The sequence below is a fragment of the Callithrix jacchus genome, chromosome 4, assembly GCF_049354715.1.
Source record: "Callithrix jacchus isolate 240 chromosome 4, calJac240_pri, whole genome shotgun sequence".
In the NCBI taxonomy this organism is placed as follows: domain Eukaryota; kingdom Metazoa; phylum Chordata; class Mammalia; order Primates; family Cebidae; genus Callithrix; species Callithrix jacchus.
In genome coordinates, this window is record NC_133505.1 from 129032445 (window position 1) to 129056384 (window position 23940).

At 37.7% G+C, this 23940-nt stretch overlaps 1 protein-coding gene across 9 annotated transcripts in view; it reads left to right on the forward strand.

The window, feature by feature from the left end:
• PKIB (cAMP-dependent protein kinase inhibitor beta) overlaps positions 1–23940 on the forward strand; it is a 275134-nt gene that overhangs the window by 28262 nt on the left and 222932 nt on the right. The window lies entirely within an intron of this gene.

Consider the following 23940-nt stretch of genomic DNA (forward strand, 5'->3'; position numbering starts at 1 on the left):
TTATTTACCCATTCATTTCAGCATCCATTCAAGGTTCTTACCTCAATAAGTTCTTATTTTCATGGTTACCAAATTGTAATTTTCTCATTTCGTCATTTTTTCTACATTTAATTTGCGTTTGGCTAGAAGTTAATAGCTGCTTCTGCTTCTGCTTCTTCTTCTTCTGCTTCTGCTTCTTCTTCTTCTGCATCTTCTTCTTCTTCTTCTTCTGCTTCTGCTTCTTCTTCTTCTTCTTCTGCTTCTTCTGCTTCTGCTTCTTCTGCTGCTGCTTCTGCTTCTGCTTCTTCTTCTTCTGCTTCTGCTTCTTCTTCTTCTGCTTCTTCTGCTTCTTCTGCTTCTGCTTCTTCTTCTTCTTCTTCTTCTTCTTCTTCTTCTTCTTCTTCTTCTTCTTCTTCTTCTGCTTCTGCTTCTTCTTCTTCTGCTTCTTCTGCTTCTGCTTCTTCTTCTTCTGCTTCTGCTTCTTCTTCTTCTGCTTCTTCTGCTTCTGCTTCTTCTTCTTCTGCTTCTGCTTCTTCTTCTTCTGCTTCTTCTGCTTCTGCTTCTTCTGCTTCTGCTTCTTCTTCTTCTTCTTCTTCTTCTTCTTCTGCTTCTGCTTCTGCTTCTGCTTCTGCTTCTTCTGCTTCTGCTTCTTCTTCTTCTTCTTCTTCTTCTGCTTCTTCTTCTTCTGCTTCTTCTGTTTCTTCTTCTTCTTCTTCTTCTTCTTCTTCTTCTTCTTCTGCTTCTTCTTTTTCTTCTCTCTCTCTCTCTCTCTCTCACACACACACACACATATACACACACAAACACAAACATCTACTTACAGATTTCTATTTAATGGGTTTATAATCCATTGTTATAATTATTTATCTGGTTGCTCAATTTGCTACATATTTGGCAAATGAGGAAACCCCGCACCCAGAAGCTGGATCCTATCTTACTTTTTCCCATCATATTCCTTTGTTTGATCTCTTTCCTTTTTTCTGACACAAGATCTTCCATGGTCTCACTGTGTTTCCCAGGCTGGAGTACAGTGGCGCCATCATGGTTTACTGAAGCCTCTACCTCCCTGGGCTCAGGTGATCCTTTTTCCTTAGCCTCCCAAGTAGCTGGGACTACAGGCATGCCACCATGACCAACTAATTTTTCTGGTTTTTTTTTTCTTTTGTAGAAATAGGGTTTTGCCATGTTGCTTAGGCTGTTCTCAAACCAGTTCATATTATTCTTTCCTTTCTTTAAGGAGGTCTTGTTCTACATTAGAGAAGAATGATACTTAGAAACCAATATCTGAGCACTGCGTCTACTCACTGCTCCTGAGATCAATTGCTTCTAGGCTTTCCCACTAGGCAGAAGTAGAAAATGTCTGTCACTCACATCCATGAACATTTGTGTTTACTTCTATATCTATCTATCTATCTGTCTATTTAAGATATTGTGTGTTCCCAGTGATAACTCCAATTGAAACTTAATACCACAGGGATGATTCCGGCAATTTGTAACTCCTTTATCCAATAATGAGGAACTTGCTTCTCATTATTCTCAATTTATTCACTTATTTGCTTTTTCCTCCAGTATGTAATCCAACTCCTGACCCAGTAAGTTGCCTTCTAGGCCCTACCCACCTTGACAGCACCAAGAGTTTCCTTGGCCCTTCAGTTTCCACTTGTGTTAACTGCCTCAAAGGATAGGAAGTAAAAGGAATTAATAGATTTTTTTTTTAAGAAAGGAAGTGGAAAGCAGAAAAAAAAGACTTTTAAAAATAGTGTTTTATTTATTTATTATTATTATTATTATTGAGATGAGTCTCACTCTGTTGCACAGGCTGGAGTGCAGTAGTGCAGTCTTGGCTAACTTCAACCTCCACCTCCCAGGTTCAATTGATTCTCTCTCCTCAGCCTCCTTAGTAGCTGGGATTACAGGTACCCACTGCCACGTCTGGCTAATTTTTGTATTTTTAGTAGAAATGAAGTTTTGCCATGCTGGCCAGGCTGGTCTTGAACTCCTGACCTCAAGTGATTCACCTGCCTCGGCCTTCCAAAGTGCTGTGATTACAGGGATGAGCCTGGCCAAAATAGTAATTTAAAAATGGACTCTCTCCTTTTAAAATATTACTCATCATTGAATTAGTTAGGCTTTTCTGCACTGGCCATTTGTAAGAGGATTCTTTGGGGATAGGAAGCAAAGATACAGTTTCTGGCTAATTTTTATAGAGCAAAAGCTTTCTCCTTTTCTGTTACAGAATCATGTTACTTCCTGTAAATATGATTTTTCTGTATAACTTTTTTATAGCCCCAGGCCTTTTTAAGAAGAAAGACATGTCAATTCAATCTATCCAGTCTTTGTACTAATGGTCACAAAAAAAGAATATTACTTTTTCACTTCACAGTGTACTCACACTTTCAGAAAGTATATTTTGCTGGTGTTTTTTGAGATCTATTTTTCATTGGGTCTCTGCTCTTGAGATTTATCACCAGGGATTCTTGTTTTCACTGCCTTTTTTGTGTATCTAAAAATAGTTATTTGTGTTTTCACTGCTTTTTTGTGTATCTAAAAATAGTAATTTGCTTTTGATAGTGTTTGATATAAAATGGAGTATGGAAGTTAAATATGCATCCAAATTCTTCAAAAATAGTTTGCAAACTTATGAAAGGTTCTTCTTGTAGCTTTTGAATAATTTCCAAGAAAAAGGGAAAATGCTGATTTATAGAGTCATTCAATTGTGTCTAAGTCCTCCCAAAAAGGTTTACAAACTTATAAAAGCTTCTTCTTGTAGCTTTTGAATAATTTCCAGGAAAAAGGAAAAGTACTGCTTTATATAGTTATGTTTGTAGTTGTCACATGTTGGGGTCTTCAGGAAGGAGACTCTGAGATGAAGTTTAGCAAGAGATGTTTATTAAGGTGTGCCCTTACAAAAGATAGCAATACAAGTAGCAGGAAGGGAAAGAAAACAGGAGTAGTAGTATGGTTTGGATGTTTATCTCTTCCAAATCTTATATTGAAATATGATTGCCAGTGTTGGGGGTGGGGACTGGTGGGGTGATTCCACCATGGAGAAAAATCCCTCATGAATGTTCAGTACCATCCTCTTGGTGATGAGTGAGTTTCCTCTCAGTTCACACAGAGATCTGGTTGTTTTGAATCTGGGACCTCTCCCTTCTCTCTTTCTTGCTCCCATTCTCATCATGTGACAGACTTATTGGGTCCCCTTTGTTTTCCACCACAATTGTAAGCTTCCCGAGGCCCTCACCAGAAGATGCCAGCACTATGCTTCATGTACAGCCTGAAGAACCATAACCTAATTTAACCTATTTTCTTTATAAATTCCTCAAACTCAGCTATTTCTTTATAGCTAGCAAAAATGGCCTAATACAAGTAGGCAGAGGAAGAGGTTGTGGTGTGATACAGACCCAGCTATAGCCCCAGCTGACTCCATGGAGAAGCTTTAGAACTAGAATGACCCTTTATAGTTGTCTGAATGGGGCTAAGATCACCCAGCAGTGATTATGTTAGTGGCAGTGAATCTATACTGGTCTGCAGCAACTTTGATTCTTGCCTCCTCAGAAGAAAAAATTTGAGGGGCATAAGGCAGAAGAAGAGACTGAGACAAGTTTTAGAGCAGGAGTGAAAGTTTATTTAAAAACTAAATCAGGAAGAAAAGTACACTTGGAAGAGTCCCAAGCAGGCAACTTGAAGGACAAGTGTGGGGTTTGACCTTTTGACTTGGGGTTTTATATCTTGACATACTTCCACAACTTGCGTCCTTTTTCATTTTATTCTTCCCTTGGGGCTGCCTGTCCTGCACAGAGTGTTACTGGAGTTGTATGCATTCTCACTTGAGGCATTCTTCTCTTTACCAGTGGAATGCTCCTGGAAGGTCATATGCCAGTTAAACTCTATCATTTTGCCTCTTATTGTTTATGCTTGAGGTCACTCACCAAATTCCTATGCTTATTGGGAAGCACCTATTATTATTTTACAGAGGCAGTGTAACAATTGCCTGAATATCACCTGATGGTAACCTGACATTTCTGTTGGAGTTGGGGGATCCCTCTCCTGCCCAGCTCATGCCTGGCTATCTACCTACTATAACAATTATTCATTAATGTAGGCCTTTAAAAGGGACATGTGACCTTAGGAGAACCAAGTCTTTCCAAAGATGTGGACAGCTGAAAGATGTCTGCAGATAGCACCCCTCACTACTGGTGCAACAAGTCCTTCCTTGAAAATAGATTGTGGAAACACATTTCAGTGTCCTGGTGCATGGCCTTTGAATGCACACTCTTCTGAGTTATGGTTTTCATCTGATTTTGTAGCCATTTATGACTCAAAATATCAAGAATCACTGAATTATTGGGAACATTCATTATTTCTGTACCTTATTTTTATGTAGAAAACTAAGGTTAATCTGGAAAAATTTGCACTGAGTTTCTGAAGCTACTTGGTAAAAATAAGTATGCTGTTTTTACAATCGGCAAATTTTCTTTATTTATATATTAGAATTATAAGTATTGAAAACCTTTTTAATTTTATTATATTACTAAAAGCTAAGACTCACCAACTCTGCATTGGTTACATAGGTATTTCAAAAACACTTGAAAGGTTTTATTCAGAGGCTTAAGTCACACATCTCAGAGCTTGAAAAAGTAGCCTAGACCCAAGAGGGGGCAGCAGAGGGCCACCAGAACAGTGAGGGAGAGGTATGAGAACATGTCAGAAGGATACTGATTTTAGCTTGGACTCAGAGATCCAGATAGAGAAACAGATTTATCTATTCATGTTAAACACAGAAGTAGTAGTGATGGCTTAAGAAAAATTGATTGTAAGCATATTGAGAGAATCTCTGGTTGTTCATGGATAGTGTTCATGGGACAAAAACTGAGCAGAGGAAAAGCAAGTAGAATTCAGGTTATAAGGAAGTCATGAGCTTGTCAGGAAGTGGGTGCCTTTTGGATCTATGGCCTATGGTTACTTCAGGCTCTAAATCAGTGATAGCAATGAGTACTCAGGGAACAATATGGAACCAATGATAGCATCAGTAACATTTCCAGAAATATATTTATATTTCCTTTCCACTAATTCTTAGACCAGAGCAAGGGCTTAAGAGGTATTCTTTCAAAAAAATTTTCCCCAAAGAACAAGTTTCTGCTTTTAGTGATCAAACTACATTTTCCTCTCAGTTTCTAGTTTGACTTAGTATTTTTGTAACTCTAACATTTTATGTTTTATTTTGCTGAAGCACTTGTTCTTTTTATATTTATCTGTAAAGTAATTTAAGCATAAGAGGTTATAAGTTTGCCCCAGTATAGCTTTGTCACATCTTATGTATATTTTAAGAGAAAAAGTTTTTCTTTTAACCAAATAATTATTTAAGACCTGTTTTCCATTTTTCACAAAGGGAAGCCTTTTTGTTTAAGCATTATCATTAAATTACAGTTTTATTACATTTAAGTCAGAAGATATGACTTCTAACACTTCTACTCTGGCATAAAGTTTTGTGTCCCAGTAGATAATTAATTTCTGTTTCATGAATTATTGAAAAGAATATTTTTCTATTACAAGTTATCTATTGGCTGTCTAAACTAAACTTTGTTAGTTGGGTTAATTTTAGACTTTCCAATATTTTCTGAGTTTTAAAGAGAAATCCCTTTGAATTGTCAAAGCATGATGCTATGGTTTGAATATTTGTGTCCCCCCTGCAAATCTATATGTTGAAACTCAATCACCAGTATTATCGTATTAGGAGTTAGGACCTCTGGGAGGTGAATGAGATCAGTGCTCTTATAAATTGGCTTCAGAGAGCTCCTTTGTCCCTTCCACCATGCGAAGACACAGCTAGAAGGCACCATCTGTGAACCAGAAAGTGAGTCCTTCTCAGACATCAAATATGCTGCAACTTGATCCTAGACTTCTCAGCCCCTAGAAATGTGAGCTTTAAATTTCTGTTGTTTATAAGCTACATAGTTTATGATATTTTGTTATAACAGCCCAAACTTGTATGATGTATTGAAATCTTCTATGAAAAATTGTGTGATTTTCCTCAGTTTCTTCGTGTTTCTACCAGATTTTATTATGCATATTTGAAGCTGTGCTTTTCAGCATATAAATGTTTATTGTCCTATAACTTTGATACAGGTAGTGCCTCATAAGTAGTACCTTTTGTCTGAGAGTCTATTTTTACTTCTTCCATGAGACTGTAAACTCCAAGGAGTTTCTGAAATATTTTCTGCTTTGTTACTATGCAAAATTTTTATAGGTTTTTCCTTTTTCTGAGTCTTCAGGTTTATGTTTTCTTTTCCTTGTCCTTCAGTTTCTTTTCCTAGGCCTGAATATTCTTTAATTATCTTTGCATGAGGGGTGGTCTAACTAGTCCAGTCTTTGCCGACTTAACCTTGGTCTTCCTCTCTGTACCTTCACTCTGATTATATTGAATTCTCCTTTTGGGTCCACAGCCAGGTAGCACATTGTTCCCACTAATCCAGTTATTACAGTCATTTATCTACTGTGACTCTGCTGGAAAGAAATGGGATCTTTTGGCCAGGTGCGGTGGCTCATGCCTGCAATCCCAGCACATTGGGAAGCTGAGGTGGGTGGATCACAAAGTCAGGAGATCAAGATCATCCTGGCCAACACAGTGAAACCCCATCTCTGCTAAAATACAAAAAATTAGCCGGGTGTGGTGGTGTGTGCCTGTAGTCCCAGCTACTCTGGAGGCTGAGGCTGGGGAACTGCTTGAACCCAGGAGGCAGAGATTCCAATAAGCCAAGATTACACCACTGCACTCCAGCCTGGCAACAGAGCGAGACTCTCTAATAAGAAAAGAAAAGAAATGGGATCTTTTCCCATCCTCTCTACCTGCTTTATTGCTTGCTTTAAGTATTTGACTATTTTATCAAGTTGCCCTTAAGAGTCATGAGGCATATATGCTCATATTAATATAAAATTAAAATTTTGAAAAACCTATTAGTAATTTAAAGTCAGTTACTAAATCCACTTTATATGTGGCCAACTTAATTCCACATAGACTTTGAACTTTCTTGTTTGAGAACATGCTTGATTAATTCAAATTAAATCAAAACACCAAAAGCTCAGAAAACTTGAAAGGAATGCTATGGCATTAAAAAACTTTCATTGTGTCTTTAGAGTAGTAAGAAAAGTCTACTTGCTCATTTGAAAGTTGCTAGCTCTGGGATCTTAATTGAGCCGTCTCACTTTCCTGGAGTTCTATTTACCATTTTGTAAAAAATAGGCATTGGACCAATGGTACAATATGGCACCTCTTCCTGGCAGCTGTTTGGAAGTATGTAGAGCTGTTTTGTTGTCACAATAGCTGAAGAGTGCTATGGGGCAAGGGTTTAAAATATGAGACCGTTTTATTACAAAGAGAATTGTCTTAATAAAATGCCAAAAATACCACTTTGGTAAATACTGGAAGATGATCAACAAGCTTCACTAATTTTGTGGTTCCAGAACATGTGTTGAAAGATAATGGGAAAAAAATTGCCTTTAGGGAAAATCTTGAAGATGGCTGACTTAGAAGCTAATGTGCTTAGGTTAATTCAATCTCACACAGAGAAACAAGGTAGAGTGTAAATACTTACTCTTCAAGTGAGTCATCAAAGGTATCATTTCTGATTCACTAGAGAAGTGGCAGGAACAACAAAGAACAAACAGATAAGTGAAGCCAGGCAGCTTCCTATCCAGAACTGGTGTGGAGCCAGTGGAAGCCCCCTAATGTGAGGAAGTGATGAGTGAGTGAGTGTCCCCAGGGGATCCATACTTCTGCTGTGAACCTTGCAATCCTGGGCATGGGAGAACCTCCCCCATACCTCTACCCTCCAGGCCAATACAGAGAGCCTCCTGGAGTCTTTGCACAGGCACTGTTTAATCCCATGCGAATCCCCACAGGCCTTGGATTCCTGAGAAGCCTGGTGTCAACAGCTGTCCCCAGATAGAGGATGCAGCCACAAAGTGCTGAGGAGTGGCCAGACTGCCCTGCTGTTTCTTGCCAGGCAGGTCTCTACAGCTTGGGCTCCCAGCACAGTGGCCCTGCCCTCAATTCAAACATTGTGGTTGGTCACAACTCCATATTCCTCTGGGGCAAAACTCCCAGAGGTAGTAGATGAGGTTCGGTACTTTTGCATGCTACTAACAGCAAAGTCTAGCACCCTCTTGGGTGGGAGGGAAGTGCAAGTGTATCACATGCCCTACAGCTGCCAGTCTTCATTGCTCCAGCTTAGGGGTCCTGCCTTGCCCAGTGAAAAGCCCACAGCACAGCTGCACTGCCAGCACCTGAACATTTCACCTGTGACCTAGAGCCATTCTGAAAACCCAGTCCCCACAGGCCTGTAATATCTCCTCAGATCCTCCACCACTTAAGTTGTTTCATCTGCCCCTGCCTGAGAGTTTGGTTGGTGATCTGGGGACCAGGCCACCCCTCCTCATCACAGCCAGCACTTGACTTCTGGGCTAGTGCTGACCTGACTCTGCTCCAGGCCCTTCAGGAGTCATACATGCTGTCTAGTGGGGTGGGGCCTGGGAACTGGGGATCTACTTACTCCATTCCAATTCAGCTGGCATCTGGCCAATTCCCCCAGTGTCTGAGGTCAAGTGGACCAAACCAGTCGATACTTCTACAACCAACAACCACTTGCAATGGTCCAAAGGTGGAGCCACCCCTTTACAAGAAGCAGAAGTACTGTCACATTGGAGAAAAGGAGAGACATGAAGCTATGTATTAGATTAGGTGACAAGATTATGCCCTGAAACTGCTTCCACAGAGAGTGGTGAAACAGGTGTTTCTTATGGCTTTCAACCACATTATAGTCCAGAGTTAGATTGCAATTTGCATTTGAACTAGGATCATAAGCTTTGGAACAGAAGTTTTATAGGGAAACAGATCAAGTTCCTGCCTATCTAGGATGGGGAGCTGCTGCAGCTTCTCCCCCACAGAGACATCAGCACATTTCACCAGGAGATCTTCCTAGCCACCCTTGTCATAGCTGGTATTTACACTCACCATCTGTATATTCATGGACAAGCTTGGGATGACAGCTCAATCCAGCTATGTCCCCTAACCCCCATGGAACAGGAAGCTCACGGCACCAGGTCCTTCACTGTCCAGCCCTTCACCCAAGATAACAGAAAGCACCTCATGGTAAGGAAAGAATAAGTACATGACCACCTGCTTGTGTCACAGTGGCTATTACCTGCTAGTGCTGTCTACTGGCCTGTAAGTCAAACCACACGGCACAATCTAAAATCTACTGATGGAAGTGCAAAGGGCTGTAGAAGTAAAGCTAAAAGACCCTACTCAACAATTTTTCTCCAGATTTGAAGGAACTAGTATAAAATTCTGGCACCATGAAAAATCTGAATGTTGCAACACCACCAAAGGATCAAACTAGCTTTCCAGAAATGTTTCCTAACAAAAATGGAAACTCAGAAATGACAGTTAAAGAATTCAAAGCATAGATTTCAAGGAAACTTGATGAAATCCAACACAAGATTTAAAATCAACACAAAGAAACATCTAAAGTAAACTAGGAAACTAAGGAAGAGATAAATCTCTTAAAAAGAAATCAACCAGAGCTTCTGGAATTAAAAATTTGCTTAAGAAATTTAAAAATACAATTGAAAGTTTTATTAATAGATTAAACCAAGAAGAAATAATTTCAGTGCTTAAAAACTGTTCTTCTAAACTAATTCAGTCAGAAAAATTAAAATTATTTCAAAAAATGAACAAAGTCTCCAAGAAATAGGAGATTATGTAAAATGACCAAATCTATAAACTATTGGCATTCCTGAAAGAAAAAGATACAAAGTTAACCTGAAAAATATTTTTGAGGGAGTAATTCAAGAATATTTTCCTAATCTTGCTAAAGATTTCTTGTATCCAGATGCAAGAAATTCAGTCAATATTTGCTAGATACTATACAAAATAAACATCATCACAGCATATAATCATCAGACTGACTAAGGTCAATGCTGAAGAAAAAACCTGAAAGGTAGCTAGAGAAAAAGGTTAGATTACATGCAAAGGAAGCTCCATCATGCTAAAAGCAGACCTCTCAGGAGAAACCTTACAAGCTTGAAGAGATCGGGAACCTATTTTCAGCATTCTCAAAGAAAAGAAATTCCAGTCAAGATTTTCATATCCTGCCAAACTAAGCTTCGTAAATGAGGGAAGCATAAAATATTGTTCAGACAAGAAATCACTAGGGGAATTTGTTACCTTTAGACCAGCCTTACAAGATATTATTGAGGGAGTTTAAACATAGAAACAAAAGAACAGTATCTACTACCACACAATCACACTTAAGTATATAGCCCACAGACCTATAAAACAACTACACAATAGCAACTACAAAGCAACCAGTTAACAACTTTATGATAGAATCAAAACCTCACAATATAATATTAGCCATAAATGTAAATGTTCTTCACACCTCACTAGGAAGGCAAAGAGCAGCAAGTTGGATAAAGAAGCATGATACGTTCATCTGTCGTCTTCAAGAGACTCATCCCACATGTAACAACACCCATAGTCTTGAAATAAAGGGTTGGAGAAATATCTATCATATAAATGGAAAACAAAAACAGATCAGGGGTTATTATCTTAGACAAAATAGACTTTAAAACATCAACAGTAAAAAAAGGCAAAGAAGGGCACCACATAATGATAAAGTGTTCAATTCAACAAGAAAACTTAACTATCCTAAATATATACATACTCAACAATGAAGCAACAAGATTCATAAAACAAGTATTTCTAGACCTATAAAAAGACTTACACAGCCACACAATTATAGTGGGGTACTTTATGATTCCTCTGATGGCATTAGACAGATCATCAAGGAAGAAAACTAACAAAGAAAGTTCAACACTTGACCAATTGGACATAATAGACATCTACAATACACTCTATCCATCAACCAGAGAATATACATTCTTATCTATACATGAAACATACTCTCAGATTGACCACATGCTCAGCCATAAAGCCAATCTTAATTAAAAACATCAAAATAATACCAACCATACTTTTGGGCCACAGTGGAATAAAAGTAGAAATCAGTACTAAGAAGTTCTCTCAAAACCACCCAATTACATGGAAACTAAAAAATGTGCTCTTGAATGCTGTATTAGTTCCTTTTTATACTGCTGATAAAGAGATACCTGAGACTGGGCAATTTACAAAAGAAACAGGTTTATTGGACTCACAGTTCTGTGTGGCTGGGGAGGCCTCACAATCATGGTACAAGGTGAATGGCACACCATACATGGACAAGAGAAGAGAGCTTGCACAGGCAAAGTCCCATTTTTAAAACCATCAGATCTCATGAGACTCATTCAGTATCACCAGAACAGCACAGGAAAGATCCAGTCTCATAATTCAATCACATCCTACCAGGTTCTCACACAACATGTGGGAATTGTGGGAGTTACAATTCAAGATGGGGTAACTTTGGCAGGGTGCGGATACTGCCAAACTATATCAAATGACTTTTGGGTAAGCAACAAAAGTAAGACAGGAATAAAACATTTAAAAAAAAATAAAACAGACACAACACACCAGAATCTCTGGGATGCAGCAAAAGCAATGTTAAGAGGAAACTTTATGGCATTAAATGCCTGCATCAAGACATTAGAAATATTTCAAAGTAATAAGCTAACATCATATCTAGGGGAACTAGAAAAACAAGAACAAACTAATTCCAAAGCCAGTAGAATAAGAGAAATAACTGAAATCAGAGGAGAACTGAATAAAACTGAGAGGCAAAAATTCATACAGGGATCAATGAAATGAAAAGTGGGTTATTAGAATGAATAAACAAGATTGATGACCACTAGCTAGATTAAGAAAGAAATGAGAGAAGATTCAAATATGCTGAATCAGAATGCCAAAGGCAACATTATAACCGATCCTATGGAAATTCAAAATATCCTCAGAGACTATTATATACACCTCTATATATACAAACCACAACATCTAGAGGAAATCTAGAGAAAATCTAAATGCCTGGAAACACACAGTCTCCTAAGACTGAATCAGGAAGTTGAAAGCCTGAAATGACCAATATCAAAAAGCCAAAAACAATCCTAAGCAAAAAGAATAAAGCTGATGGCATCACATTACACAACTTCAAATTGAACTACAAGGTTGCAGTAACCAAAACAGCATGATACCGGTACAAAAACAGACACAAATACAATTGGAACAGAATAGAGGACCCAGAAATAAAGCCACACACCTACAACCATCTGATCTTTGACAAACTCAACAAAAACAAGCAATGAGGAAAGGACTGTCTATTCAATGAATGGTGCTGGGATAACTGGCTAACCAGAATGAAACTGGAGCCTACCTTTCACCATATGCAAAAATTAACTCAAGATGGCTTAATGACTTAAATACAAACCCTCAAACTATGAAAATCCAACAAGAAAACCTAGGAAAAACTATTCTGTTCATTGGCTTTGACAAAGACTTTATGGTAAGTCCTCAAAAGCAACTACAACAGAAACACAAATTGACAAGCAAGACCTACTTAAGTTAAAGAGCTTCTGCCCAGCCAAGTAAACTATCAATAGAGTAAACAGACAAACTACAGAATGGGAGAAAATGTTTGCAAACTATGTATCTGATAAAGGTCTAATATTCAGAATCTATAAGGAACATAAGCAATACAACAAGTAGAAAACAACCTCACTAAAAAGTGGACATGAACAGACACTTCCCAAAGAAGACATATATGACATACGTGGAGGCAAGAAATATATGAAAAAATGCTTAATGTCACTAATCATTAGAAAAATGCAAATCAAAACAACAGTAAGCTACCATCTCACACCAGTCATGATGGCTATTATTAAAAAGTAATAACATCAATGTTGGCAAGGTTGTGGAGAAAAGGGAATACTTATAATATACTATTATTGGGCATGTAAATTAGTTCAATCACTGTGGAAACCAGGTTGGAGATTTCTCAAAGAACTTAAAATAGAACTACCATTTGACCTAGCAATCTAATTACTTGGTATATACCCAAAGGGAAATAAATTATTTGATCAAAAAAACACATGCACTTGTACATTAATTGCAGTACTTTTCGCAGTAGCAAAGACATGATCAACCTAGATGCCCATCAGTGGTGGACTGGATAAAGAAAACATGGTACATATTCACCATGGAATACCATTCAGCCATAAAAAAGAATAAAGTCATGTCCTTTTTGGCAACATGGCTACAACTGGAGGCCAGTATCCTAAGCAAATTAACACAGAAACAGAAAACCAAATACTGCATGTCCTCACTTATGAGAGCTAAGCATTCTGTACAAAGACATACAGATAGGAACAATAAACACTGGGGACTACTAAGAGGGAGAAGGAGGGAGGGAGGAAGGGCTGAAAGACCACCTATGGGATACTATGCTCACCACCTTGGTGACAGGATAATTTGTACCCTAAACCCCAGTGTCTCACTATATATACTCATGTAACAAACCTACATACGTATTCCTTGAAACTAAAATAAAATTTGAGATAAAAAAGAAAATCTTATTTCTGTTTTCTTCTGAGGAAAATATAGAAGATACATTTTATGTTGGTTTTCAGTGTTTGAAGATTCTTGGACCATTGGTAATTGCTGGCAAAATGTTTTGAAAATGCCTGCATAAAAACTCATTATATAAATATCTAGGGTTTTTAAAATTACAACTTTTATAAATTTTATAATAGTTTCAGATTTTCAGAAAAGCTTCAAAGATAGTATAAGGAATTTATGAATCCTCTCCACCCAGTTTACAAAATTTTTGAATACTTTCATCAGGTGATGGTGGCTACAGTGGATAAGTGGAATGAACTATTACAACAAAGAGAATGAGACACAGCCTTGTACCACAACAGTAACTCTACACAAAACCAATCCTACAGATAAATCAATTTCATGAAGTGTTTATTGGGACAGTGCCTGGATGGCTCCACTAGAGAAAGCACTTTTCTTAATAATCTATTCAGCATTGATGTCATTGGCTACTCAGTGAGATATTAGGAATAGTGGGAAAAGAAGTCTCAATAGACTTTAAATTTTTAAGTGACAGAGATTATATCACATTCATTTTTTATATTAAGTATCCAGTATATACTAAATGTTCCCTAGATATTAATAAAATGAAATTGTAACACTTAGGAAGGGAAGATTACCTTTACATTCTAACACTTTTTTTTTTTTTTTTTTTTTTTTGAAACAAGAGTTTTGCTCTTGTTCCCTAGGCTGGCATGCAATGCTGCGATCTGAGCTCACTGCAACCTCCACCTCCCAGGTTCAAGCAATTCTCCTGCCTCAGTCTCTCAAGTAGCTGGGGTCACAGGCACCTACCACCACACCCAGCTAATTTTTGTATTTTTAGTAGAGACGGGGTTTCACCATGTTGGCCAGGCTGGTCTTGAACTCCTGACCTCATGATCTGCCCACCTTGGCCTCCCAAATTTCTGGGATTACAGGCATGAGCCACTGCACCTGGCCACATTCTAACACTTTTCTATATATAAATTTCTGTTTGCATTACATTTACACAGTTATCACAAAAAATTTCCTTTGAGTCATTTCCAAGAATGCTGAATATAACTTTTATTCTGTGCCACTGGGAGTTTACACAAAAAAAATGCTGTCCAAGATTGTCTCTAAAATTTTCCTGGCTGCTCCAGAGGATTAAGAATTTACCACAACTCACAAGCATAGAAGCATAGATATGGCCAATTCCTAGAAAACAACTAGGCGTTGCATTTTCTTAGATATGGAAAAATGTATTTTGTCATGAGTTACTTGTTGTATTAGTTTGTTCTCACACTGCTATAAAGACATTCCTGAGACCAGATAATTTGGAGAAGAGAGGCTTAATTCATTCACAGTTCTACAAGCTGTACAGGAGGCATGGCTGGGGAAGACTCAGGAAACTTACAATCATGGCAGAAGTTGAAGGGGAAGCAGGCAGTCTTCACATAGTAGAGCAGGAGAGAGAGAGAGAGCAAAGCGGGAAGCACTATGCACTTTTAAACAAACAGATCTTGTGAGAACTCATTCATTACTGCAAGAACAGCAAGAGGAAGTCTTCCCTCATGATTCAATTACCTTCCATGAGGACCCTCTCCAAACACATGGGGATTACACTTTGTCCTGAGATTTAAGTGGGGATCCAGAGCCAAACCATATTATTCTGCCCCCAGCTTCTCCCACATTGCATGTCCTTCTCACATTCCAAAACAAAATCATGCCTTCCCAGCAGTCCCCCAAAGTCTTAACTCATTCCAACATTAACTTAAAAATCCAAGTCCAAAGTCTCATTTCAGACAAGGCAAATCCCTTCTGCCTCTGAGCCTGTAAAATCAAAATTAAGTTAGTTAGTTCCAAGATACAGTTGGGGCACAAGCATTGGGTAAATGCTCTCATTCCAAAAGGGAGAAATTGGCAAAAAACAAAGGGGCTGCAGGCTATAGTAGAGGTTCTCCATGATGGTTCTGCCACTGCAGCAGACTTCTACCTGGACATCTACGTGTTTCCATACATCCTCTGATATACATGGAAAGAGGCTTCCAAATCTCAATTTTTGCCTTCTCTGTACCCTCAGGCCATCATCACATGGAGGCCACAAAGGCTTGGGGCTTACACTCTTTGAAGCAATGACTTGACCATTACGTTGGTCCCTTTTATCCATGGCTAGAGCTGGAATGCCTGGGATGCAGGGTGCAATGTCCTGAGGCTGCATAGAGCATGGGGCCCTGTGCCTGGTGCATGAAACCATTTTTCTCTCTTAGGCCTTCAGGCCTGTGATAGGAGGGGCTGCTGTGAAGGTCTCCGAAGTGCCCTGAAGGCATTTTTCCCACTGTCTTGACTATTAACATTCAACTCTTCTGCAGCCTTGAATTCCTCCTCAGAAAATGGATTTTTCTCCTCTACTGCACAGACTGCAAATTTTCCATATTTTTGTGGTAAGTTGTAGTTTCAGTTCATTTCTTTGTTCATGCAAATAGGCATAGGCTTTTACAAGCAGCCAGACCACATCTTTTTTTTTTTTTTTAAATTTTATTTTTTTGGGGATGCAGTTTTGCTCTTGTTTCCCAGACTGAAGTGCAATGACACAATCTTGGCTCACTACAACCATCACCTCCCAGGTTCAAGCAATCCTCCTGCCTCAGCCTCCCAATTAGCTGGGATTATAGACCTGCGCCACCACACCCAGCTAATTTATATCTTGAATATCTATGTCATGTTCAGCATTTTGGTCAGAAAAATTAACAAGTCTCTAGGAAGTTCCAAACTTCTCCTCATATTTCTATCTTTTTCTGAGCTCTCCAAACTGTTCCAACCTCCGTCCATTACGTAGTTGCAAAGTTGCTTCCACATTTTCAGGTATCTTTATAGCAATGCCTCGCTTCTCTGGTACCAAGTTTCTGTATTAGTCAATTTTTATGCCGCTATAAAGACATACCTGAGACTGGGTAGTTTATGGAGAAAAAGCGTTTAATTGACTCACAGTTCTGCAGGCTGTACAGGCGGCATGTCTGGTGAGGCCTTAGGAAATTTACAATCACAGAAGAAGGCAAAGGGGAAGCAGGTGCAGTCTTCATTTGGCAGAACAGAAGAGAGAGTGAAGGGGGAAGTGCTACACACTTAAACAATCAGATCTTTTGAGACTCATTCACTATCACAATAACAGAAAGGGGAAAGTCTGCTCCCATGATTCAGTCACCTCCCACCAGGCCCCTCCCCCAACATATGGGGATTACAATTCTACATGACATTTGGTTGCAGCCACAGAGCTAAATCACATCATGTGTCAAACATATTTTATTTATATACATACTGAATATAGGAAATTCTAGATATTTTGGAGATGAATTCTGCAGCTCATGAATTATATAGATCTTGGATTTTTTCTTTCAAATCTCAATAATTTTTCATTGCTAAATACATATTTTCCTTGAAAGAGTCAGGCAAGGGTAGTATCTTAGTTAACTTAGGCTGCTATGATTATATACTGTAACTAGGTGGTTTAAACCACAGCATTTATTTCTCACAGTTGTGGAAACTGGTAAGTCCAAGATCAAAGCATGGGCAGATTCAGTGTCTGGTGATGGCCTGATTCCTCCTTCATATGTGGTCTTCTCTCTGTGTCTTGATGAAAGAGGAAACTCTCTTTCAAGACTCTTTTAAGGACACTAATTCCTTTCATGAGGGCTCCACCTTCATGACCTCATCTAATTCTAATTACCCACGAAAGACCCCACTTCCAAATGCCATCACATTAGGAGGTAAGATTTCAATATATGAATTTTGCGGGGACACAAACATTCAGTACATAACAGGTAGTGAGTCTCTGAAATGCTCATGTAGCAATTCTTGCAGAGATTCAAAAGTCACTGAAGAAGTAGAAATTATGCCTCATAACTGGCTTATGGATTGCTTGTAAATTTATCCATATGCTATTATTATTATGAAGAATTGTTATTAAATGTTAAAAATTTATGTAAATATTTCTCTTTATTAAAATTTAATTCAGAGCCTGAAGAAAATAGCATTTATTTTACATTTTAGGGAGACTGGATCCAGGGATTTAAATGAGCTCTTCAGAATTATCTCCTTCTTCATCACTTATCTTCTTTTATAATTATAGTTTCATTCTCTACCATGACCACAAGCTTCCTTCAGGAAGGGCTTATCTCAGCCTAGTTAGTTTCCCAAAAGAAAGAGAGAACTGGTTTATTTTGTGGTATTACATGGCAAAGTGGATACCCTAGCACTGGTCCTGTTCATTCTTTTCCTGCTTCCCAGGACCAAAGCTAGGATGATCCTGGCTGGTGAGACACTGTGATTTTTAACACCCCACCCTCCAGGCTAGGGTAAACAACAATTTTCTAAAGAAATTGAGGACTCTGACCCCAGATAAAATATAGGGGAGAGGAAAATAATACAGGTACATCAAAACAAACAAAACTCAAAGTGGTTTCTGTTATATATAGCCAAGCATGATCAACTACATTATAGTTTCTGGTAATGATAACTAATTGATTCTAATGCACTATGAAAGTTTTTCCAAGGATTTTCTAGGGTTTAAAAACAGACAACAATATATATTCTTCAGAAATATGCTAATGAGAGATATACTCATAAGCATTTTTTTTTCATTCCTGGCTCAGTGTTATGGACGAATGTTTTTTGCCTTTTGTGGTTGACTTTGCAGTAATGGGTAAATATTTATTTTTTGAGCCTTTATTACTATTACTGTTGCCAAGTCTTTTGATCTTAGGGATTATGGCTGAGAAACTTTAGTAATCTGAATTATTCCTTAAATAAATTTTCTGCTTCTTTCTCTTTCTGCTTCTTCCTTATTTTAGAATCTTTATAATCAACTAAATGCATCTTACTTTTGATAAAATAACTCATTTGACTATAAAGTTCACCATGTCTTTGTGACTATGGACCTTGACTACTTGGAATAAATATGCATTTAATGAGGCATGTTTTATTTACTGTGGTCCAAATGGTATTTATACCATTAGGTGATCAGTGTTCAGCAGCTGAGTACAGTTGCTCAGAAAATGCTACCCTCCATTTAACATTCCTTGAAAGTTGATGTCCGTCTCTCTGAATGCATCTTCTGTCTAATTTTAGCATGTTTGTTAGAAATGCCTGGATGCTCAGTTATTTCCCATAGCTTGAACAATGATTTAGCACAAATAGTGTTGCATTTTCTGGCTTTAAACGATTATTTTAAAAATTAAAATTTTACCATTAAATAACATTTTTCACATTTCTATTGTATTTTGTTATAAATATCCTTATGTATTTTATCTACTGAAGGACAATAATTTTGCATAACTATAGTACATAAAATGTGTTGGTTTTGAAATACGTAAAGATTTGCAATGCAGACACTTTTCAGGTCATGTCCTAACCTCTTTAAAATTATAGTCCTATCTTAACACACCACTATCTCAGAGGACTAAACTTTTAATTCAAGTAATATGGAATGTATTTTATTTTATACATGTTTAAAAAATAGGAAAATATTAATACTTAAAATAACCAGATTAGTTTCTTCTTGAAATAGTAAAGAATATTCTTGGGATCTGTGATTCCCATTCTCCTTAATGAACTTCTCTTTCATTGCTCATTCCATAAATGTTTTTAACTTTCTCTCTTTTTCTTCTTCTCATTTTATATCAGATTTTGGAAATTGGTGACTATACAGATAAAATCTGGTCTACAGATAGTGTATTATAATAGTAATTATTGTTTTTTTGGTTCTTATGATACTTGGAAATAAATGGATTTAACATTTAACAAGTTGGATATTATATATTAAATGTTTTCAGCTTTTGAAAACCTGGACTCTCTGTACCATCTTGGCTGGCACTTCTACCCGTTCTTAGTTAGCTGGAGCTGTGTGCCAGCTTCCTCTTTGGACAGCACATGTTCTGTCCCTTCACCTACCACTCCCTTTGGTATCCTTCACACACTGAGTCTAAGCCTCAGTTATTACTTATCACACTAAGACTGTTGTTTTTCTTATAGTAGAAAAATATTTATTTATGTCTCCACCAAATATTAGAAAATGAAAGACCAACACAGCTATGTGTTTAAAGAAAAATTGGAAGAGTGCAAATGTCAATGTCCAAATTGCCCAAGAGGGAAAGTCTGCCCTCTTTTCCCTAAAAGATTCATTCACTTCCTTATGATTTCAACTACCATTTTTAATGGTAATAATTCTAAAATACATATCTCCCTTTTATAGTCATCTCTAAACTTCTTAGCCATATGTTTGTATGTATGTATAGGTGTACGTGTATATCCAATTGCTTACTCAGTATGTGCATTTGAATGTCTCACAGACACTTCACCCATGACATGCCTGATGTGGACACATCATCTTATTCCCCCAATGCACTCTTCCACCTCTAATCTTTTTTTCTGTAGCAGACCATATTATCGTCCCAATTGCTCATTCTTCCCTTCCCTGTAAGACATTTAATCTATATTTGCTGCCATGTGCATACAGTACTTGCCTTAGCGGAGTATACTTTCCCACACCATTTAGGCCAGACTTAGCTACATGACTTGTTTTGACCAGTGAAATGTGAGCAGGAGTAATAGTACACCAGTCTGAATGGAAGCTTTCCATTGTGTGGTTTCACAAGCTCTCTTGCTTTTACTCTCTACATCGAGAAGTACAAATCACAGGTAAGTGATGCTTCTTCCACCTGGATCCTGAAGTGAAAGAACAACTAAATTGCTGGATAAAATATTTACATATAAATGTTTATATTCAATTTCAACTTTTATTTTAGATACAGGGGGTACATGTGCAGCTTTGTTACAAGAGTATTTTGAATACATTGTGTGGTGTTGAGGTTTAGGGGTGTAGATCCCATCACCCAGATTATAATGAGCATAGTACCCAATAGGTAGTTTTTTAACCAGTGCACTCCTCCTTCCCTCCCTGTCTAGTAGTTCACAGTGTCTGTTGTCCCCATCTTTAGGTCCATGTGGGCTGAATGTTTAGCTCCTACTTACAAGTGAGAACATGCAATATTTGGTTTTCTGTTCTTGGGTTAATTTCCTTGGGATTATGGCCTCCAGCTGTATCCATGTTGCTGCAAAGGACATGATTTTGTTCTTTTTTATAGCTGCATAGAATTCCATGATGTATATGCATCACATTTTCTTTATCCATCGATAAAATATTTTTTAAATGTATAATTATAAGAAAAGTGAGGGAACTTCACTAAGACTGGAAGCAATAAGAAATTGTGAATCTCTTTCTAGGTTAGTGCTAAAGTTAGCATTTGCACTAAAAGCATCTGGTTAGCCTTGGTGATTTAAAGTTTTATATTTGATGGGCTGATTATCACAGACAGGAACACTTGGGCTCCTGTGCAAGGTGAGAGCAAGACCCAGAGGCAAATCCAGGAATCCTAAGCAGAACAGATTCCAGGGATGAATTCTCTTATTAAGGAGAAGGGAGAGAATAAGAATGCTTGCCTTTTGTGGTCTTGGCCATGAGTACACAGGGAAAAAAATTCTTCCTTTGAGAATTCTCAGTATGCCTTCCTTCTGGTTTGGGGTCACATACCTTGTATGCCACAAATTTATGTAAAAGTGGTCTGGGCTAGTAGTACACTCAGGTTCCTGGAATTTTAGCTAAATCAAATTCTCAATGGTAGTACATGCTTGAAACTCAGGCCACAAAGAAGTCATGCTGATAAACTTTAGAGAAACATGAGTTTACAAAAATATTTGAAAAGCACTTGGAAAAACAAGCTACTGCTAGCAAAATTTAACAGAACAAATGAAGAGTCAGATTCACAAAGTGGCATATATTTCAATGTTTAAAGACAATACAAAATACGGGATTAAAAGATTTAACAGAATATAAGAGTATAGTTTCAGGGCCTTGACCAATCTCCTGTCTATAGATACCAAGATAAGAAATACTGCTTTAGAGAGTAGTGGGTTTTTTTGTTTGTTTGTTTTTGTTTCTCAAGTCCTTTCATTTTTTAACAAACAGCCCCAGGGATAGGGAACCAGGAGAAGTGGAATGGGGAGAAAGGAGGCCTCCCTTCCCCTATTTTATATTTATAAACTGTATGTAAGCCCTAGGGATGAGAGAAAAGGGGAATTCTCTCAATGGAGTGAGGTAACCCATAAAGAGAAGTTTTATTCAGGCTTTGTGTGACATTCATTCTACACCTCCATGCCTGAGGTCTTTGCAAGAGTAAATGGTACAGTTTGGGTGCAATTTTTTCTTTCTTGGTATGCTTATAGAGATAACCTAACAGTAAAACTATTCACTCTTACAATTGGTATTAGTGTAGTTTCTTATAAATTCATATTCTCGAAGGGGAAGAAAGAGTAAAGCACTTAAGTGGACTCATCAAACCACATTGCCATGTATGTACTTATGCAACAATCGTGCATGATCTGCACATGTACCCCAGAACCTAAAGCACAATAAAAAATAAATATTGAAGAAAGAAAAAAATCAACTCTATTACACAATATTAAATAATTTTCCATTTTCTGAACTATAATTTCATGATAAAACTCAGGATTTGAATCATATATTCCAGGTGTAATGGCAGATTTTGAAAGCCAAACAATAAAGTACAAAAACGTCTCTTAAATTTAGCTTTCTTCTGTTTCCGACTTCTTCACGTTCAATAAATATTAAACATTAATAGTTGGCACTTGCAAAGAATAAAAGAGTTTAAATGACCAGCTTAATTTCTTAAAATACTTTATAAAGCAAAAAGCTCATTCATTTTCTTTTTTTTTTTTTTAATTTTTTATTGGATTATAGGTTTTGGGGTACATGAGCAGGGCATGCAAGACAGTTGCGTAGGTACACACATGGCAGTGTGCTTTGCTTTTCTTCTCCCCTTCACCCACATTTGGCATTTCTCCCCAGGCTATCCCTCCCCACCTCCCCCTCCCACTGGCCCTCCCCTTTTCCCCCCAATAGACCCCAGTGTTTAGTACTCCCCTTTCTGTGTCCATGTGTTCTCATTTTTCATCACCCACCTATGAGTGAGAATATGCGGTGTTTCATTTTCTGTTCTTGTGTCAGTTTGCTGAGGATGATGTTCTCCAGATTCATCCATGTCCCTACAAACGACACGAACTCATCATTTCTGATTGCTGCATAATATTCCATGGTGTATATGTGCCACATTTTTCCAATCCAGTCTATTATCAATGGGCATTTGGGTTGATTCCAGGTCTTTGCTATTGTAAACAGTGCTGCAATGAACATTCGTGTACATGTGTCCTTATAGTAGAATCGTTCTACTATAAGCTCATTCATTTTCATTAGAAAAAATGTATTAGTTCAGATTCACACAAGGTTAAGTATAAATAAGGGAAAGTTGGGATTAGATAATACTTGAGAATAAAGGCAAAGTCTTCTCCTATTTTTAAATACAACACAAACTTGAAGAACAAAGGTTTCTTAATAGAAAGCCTTGAGAAATTGCTTTAAGAACAGGTAAGACAGATTAGCAGGTACCCCATGTACATAACTGCCTCTATAGTTTGTTCATTTAGATAACTCAAAAATTCTCACTTGAGATCTTGTTTATTAATTAAAATATTAGTAAACTATTTCTTCATGAGTTTTTAATGATTCCTGGCTCATATTTGAAATCAATGTCAGCTAAAAAAGCTATAATAACTAATGGGTTTCCCACAGAGTCTACTATCATACAATGTAGTGTCTTGCAATAGAAAGTATAAATCTCAAAGAGCACACATGTAACTACTTGAGCTGCGGAGTGAAACAGTATCTGGCTTCCTGGAAGACTATACTGTAAGGATGGAGCTGTCTTCTCTTTTGGTCGTTTGCTCCTCTCATCACTCAGGTGATTTCACTCATTCTCACCTTCAGGCTTCAGTCCTGCCTCTTGGAGGACTGGTTTTTGCTTTAATATTACTCCATAGGAGACCTCAAGATAAATCAAGGAGTTGGCTTTCAGTTCCCTGTGCCTCTTGCATGCTCATCTTTTATGACTGTGATCACTAATGCTCAGTTACTTGTTCAAGTTCTTGGCTTCAACTTCCAAGACTTGTTACCTACTGTTAAGATGACTTCTTGGGTCATCAAAATCTTCTCCTTTTCATTGTTAATATTTACTAGGTGACTAATCCTATAAACCTTGTCTGAGTTCCCAGTTCTGATTACTCAGCTGGAAACTTCCAAATTGACCTGCTTCCATGGTTGTATTCTGTAACCAGTTTTCCTGGGTCCCAGATCCCTCCATTGGCAAGGAGGCCAGAGACTTGTCCAACTGCCATGTGTCTGGGTTTGTAGCTGTGTCATCTCTCATTAAGATCTTTCAGTAGCAGGAGACAGATTGATTGAAACTGAGGGGATATGTAAAATTCAGCATTAAGTAGGACAGATAAAT